This window comes from Entelurus aequoreus, linkage group LG08 (assembly GCF_033978785.1).
Source record: "Entelurus aequoreus isolate RoL-2023_Sb linkage group LG08, RoL_Eaeq_v1.1, whole genome shotgun sequence".
Classification (NCBI taxonomy): domain Eukaryota; kingdom Metazoa; phylum Chordata; class Actinopteri; order Syngnathiformes; family Syngnathidae; genus Entelurus; species Entelurus aequoreus.
The window spans coordinates 28,710,791-28,715,790 of NC_084738.1; positions in this window are offsets into that span (position 1 = coordinate 28,710,791).

Below are 5,000 nucleotides of genomic sequence, written 5' to 3' on the forward strand. Positions count from 1 at the left end.
TCTCCCTCACAGTTACTGACCGGTAGAGTGAGAAAAATCTGTAGCGCAATGTATGTATTAGGAAACGTAGGCTGTAGTCCAAAATGTATTATTGTTTTGAGCAGTCCTGAAGGGGTCCTCTCCTCATCAGTGTTGTTGAGCTGTATAAAAGATTTGAACTGTATAAGCTCCTGTCCAAGACTTTCATTGAGGTCAGATGGGTATGATTCAGTGAGAATCTTGGCCTTGTGAAGGACTGAAGCATTGGACTCTGTATCCAAAGAGAAAAGGACACTGAACAAATTGTTCAGATGTTTGTAGGCCTCCAGACGGTGATTAAGGCTTGAACTCAGTTGATCAATAGAGGCAATAAATGTCTCTATTTGAAACAGTTGCCTTCCCTCAAGCACAACATCTGGGGATGCTGATTCATCAGCAAACTTTTTACGTTTCCTCGTCCGTTCAGCCCTGTAAGATGGGGTGCCACCCAACATGTTTAAGGCTTTCTGCTCAAAATGATCAAATAGATCTCTTTGGGAGAGAACAAAGGTGCGCAGAGATTCCAGCAATCTAACTGCTGTACCAAGGTCCATGTCTGCTTTTTGAAGTTGCAGACTTGTGGCCTGAAATCTGGACAGAACAGTGTCCCAAAAGCCTGCCATGAAGGCCATCTCAAGTGAATCCAGCTTCCGCACTAGACTGTCAGCTTCAGTTCGTGTGTCTCGTTTCTCTGTGTCATCAGTGGAAATAACCTGTAGTGCTGCTTTTATTTTACTGTAGTTCTGCCACAGTGCTTTGGTAGATTCTGCACGGCAACTCCAACGCGTGTTGGATAAAGCTTTAAGTGTGAGATCTATGTTGGAATTGCCAAATACCCTGTCCCATCGGTGTGTGGATGCAGTTGTGAAGTTGTAAATAGACTGAATCAAGTCAAAATACTTAGAGACTTCATTTCCACATCTGTCAATGCTGTTGACTCCCACCAAATTCAAAGAGTGAGCTGCACATGGAATATAGTGTATTAATGGGTTGCTTTTCTTTAAGTGAGCCTGCAACCCATTATACCTCCCTGACATGTTGCTGGCATTATCATAAGCCTGCCCCCTGCAATTTGACAGCTCTAACCCTAGATTTTCCAACACAGACATGACACAGTTAGCCAAACTTTCACCTGTATGGCTAGTAATGGGCTCAAAACCCACAAAGCGTTCAACAACACTGCCCTCTTTGCTAACAAAACGGAATATGAATGTCAATTGGTCCACATGAGATAAATCTGGGGTTGAATCCACAATGATAGAGTAGTATTTGCTTGCTTGCAGTTCATCTGCTATAGCCTGTTTGGTTTTTGCACCCATCAATTCAATGAATTCCTCACAAATGGTGGAGGACAGATATGAGGTATTACCTCGACCCATCTGCCCAAACTTTCTGATGTGATCCTTTAGAAAGGGATCAAATTCAGCCAGGACCTCCAGAATACCAAGGTAGTTCCCATTGAGAGGAGACCCTAACGATTCATTTTTACCCCTAAATGCAAGGCCCCTTTCTGCAAGGAATTTAATGACTGCAACAACTCTTTGTAACACCTGCCTCCAATAGCTGCTCTCTGCCTGAAACTGTTGGAACAGGTCTGCATCAACTGTGGCACCTTTGGCGCGGTTCAAGACTGCTTGCATGCAGGTTATGTGCTCAGCACTTCGCTCATGTTCACCAAATCTTTCTGAGTGTTTCCAATCACAATAGCCTGTCACAAAAGAATGCGTTTTTGGGGAAAACAGTTTGCATGCAAAGCAGTAAACATTACCAGTAGAGGGAGAGTACATCAGCCACTCTCTTTGTACTCGTTGTCCATTGGGCAAGTGTGAAGTAAAATGTTCATTGTTTAGGCATCGGGTTTTGCCTCCTAGCCCACTGTTCCTCACAGAAGCTGGATAATGGCTGTGACGGTTGTGAAATGATTTTGCACCTCTTTGAATAAGAACTTCCTTCATTGACTCAGTGAGGGTCTCAGCCCATTTAGCGGGATCACTAGGTAGAGTTGTCACTGTAGATGGTGTTGAAGAAAGATTCAGCTCATTTTCTATGCTGTCCAGAGGTGCAGTGACCTCACATTCATCCGAGCAACTGGCTACTGCTGAATTGGTTGAATCATAAGCATCAGAAGCATTTGGTTCAGTGTCTACACTTGTAGTGGTCTCAGGATCTTGGGAGCTACATGCTAGCTCAGGTGCATTGCTAACCTTAGCTGAATTTGCAGTAGCATTTATAGAATTGCTTTCAGCAGATGTCTTTGTACTGAAGAAGCTGGAGATATTTGGAACACTCTCAAGTAAAACTGATTCCTTTTTTTTCTTTTCTTGCTGAATTTTTTTTCTAGCTCCTCCACTTAAACGTTTATGATCCATATTTCCCTTCTTTCTTTGCACATTGGCTCTTTGCCTATCACAACAGATAAACCAACTATGTGTGTGTGTGTGTGTGTGTGTGTGTGTGTGTGTGTGTGTGAGTTTGTTTGTGTGTTTATGATCGGTGCTGCTTCCTTCAAGTGTGTGAGGTGATTTAGAAAACTAGCAACCCAGCATCAACACTCCAAAGCAGAGAATAACAGCTTACTAGCATAGACAATTGAGAGCAGAGAATCAACTGATTCGTCTGATAGACAGCAGGAGAGCAGAGTGGTCAGTGATGATCGAATCAAGAAAATGTCTAAATGGCAAGGGAACAGACTGATTTGTACTGAGGAGAAAGAGAGAGAGAGCCAATTACAGTGAAATATATTCCAAAAGAGCCAAGTGACTAGCTGAAGGCAGGGACAAATGCCTTGGAGTGACCAACAAGAGTGCAAAGTACCAAATGGCAAAATGTGGAAAGACCAACAGGCAGATCTGCTTTTACCTCTTATCTTCACAACCAAAAAGTTGCTAAATGATGTTTTCAGTCGCTAGCCAGGTATGGCCAAAAGACGCGAAATCTAGCGGCAAAGTCGGTCAATCACACTGACAGTGAAACAAATATTTTGAAAAGATAATAATTGTACACCTTTGTGCACTTTAGTCTTCTATCTAAATATTTTCACAAAGGACACCAAGGCAGCTTGCTAGCTATGATGGGAGCAACAATGTCTGATAGACAGCAGGAGAGCAGAGTGGTCAGTGATGATCCAATCAAGAAAATGTCTAAATGGCAAGGGAACAGACTGATTTGTACTGAGGAGAAAGAGAGAGCCAAGTACAGTTAAATATATTCCAGAGCCAAGTGACTAACTGAAGGCAAAGACAACAGCCAGATACCTTAGCAGAGACCAACAAGAATTCAAAGTACCTAATAGCAAGATGGCGAGACCAACACAATAAATTGTATTAGGATTTAATTTATTAACGTTAATCTTAACAGCCAAAAAGTTGCTGAATAATGTTTGTAGTCGCTAGCCAGGTATGCCCAAAACAAGAGTCGCTAAACCTAGCAGCAAAGTTGCTTAATTGCAACACACTCTAGGATTCAGGGGAATTAAGGATAATAAAGATATTAATTGTACAACTTTTTGTACTTTTTTTCTAGTTTTTTGAGTCGCCAGCCATGTATGGCCAAAAGTCGCTAATTGAATGCCAACGTTGCTTAATCGCCAACACACTGGGACTCACTGAAGGACTGACTGAATAAAAAAGATAATTAAGATAATTGTGTACTTTTCTCTTCTGATATTTTCTCTAAGGACCCCAAGCTATCTGCAAGCAGCAATAATGTCTGACAGACAGGAGAGCAGAGTGGTCAGTGATGAATGGCAAGGGAACAGGCTGATTTGTACTGAGGAGAAAGAGAGAGAGAGAGCCAATTACAGTGAAATATATTCCAAAAGAGCCAAGTGACTAGCTGAAGGCAGGGACAAATGCCTTGGAGTGACCAAGAAGAGTGCAAAGTACCAAATGGCAAAATGTGGGAAGACCAACAGGAAGATCTGCTTTTACCACTTATCTTCACAACCAAAAAGTCGCTAAATGATGTTTTTAGTCGCTAGCCAGGTATGGCCAAAAGACGCGAAATCTAGCGGCAAAGTCGGTCAATCACACAGTGAAACAAATAATTTTAAAAAGATAGTAATCGTACAATGTCTTGTACTTTTGTCTTCTTTCTTAATATTTCTCAAAGGACACCAAAATGTCGCTATCTGCAGGCAGCTTGCTAGCTATGATGGCAGCAACAATGTACCTTAGAGTGACTGACCAACAAGAGCTCAAAGTACCTAATGGCAAAATGTGGAGAGACAGACACAATAAATTGCATTAAGATGAAGAGAACTGTTGCTATTATTAATCTTAACATCAACCAGAAAGTCGCTAAATGTCACCAGCCAGGTATGGCCAAAAGTCGCTTAATTGGCCACACACAGTAACAGAGAAACTAACAAAAAAAAGATCATAAAGATAATAGTTGTACAACTGTGTGTACTTTTGTCTTCTTTCTAAATATTTTCCCAAAGGACACCAAAATGTTGCTATCTGCAGGCGGGAGCGTGCCTATGTTCCCCGGGTCCTATGTTCCCCGGGTCCTATGTTCCCCGGTTGTTCCTGGGTCTTTGTATGCGACCGGGGAACTTAGGACCCTTTTTCTAAAAAAGGGTCCTATGTTCCCTGCATTGTATCTGGCGAAATTGCGAAATTGTGCCCTGACCAAAACCATCCCTAAACCTAACCTGTCACAGGGCGTTGTGGAGCACTTTTTTTTGGCGAAATTGTGCCCTGACCAAAACTATCCCTAAACCTAACCTGTCACAGGGCGTTGTGGAGCACTTTTTTGGCGAAATTGTGCCCTGACCAAAACCATCCCTAAACCTAACCTGTCACAGGGCGTGCGGCAGCAGATAGAGCAACTCAAACGCGAACTTCCTTCCTTCGACAACTTAAACGCGTCTCTGTCATGCGTGTCTGCGTGCGTCTTACTTAGTCGCGCATTGGAAGCAGCGGGGAACATAGAACCCTTTTCTGGAAAAAGTGTTGTACGTTCCCCGCAGCGGGGAACAT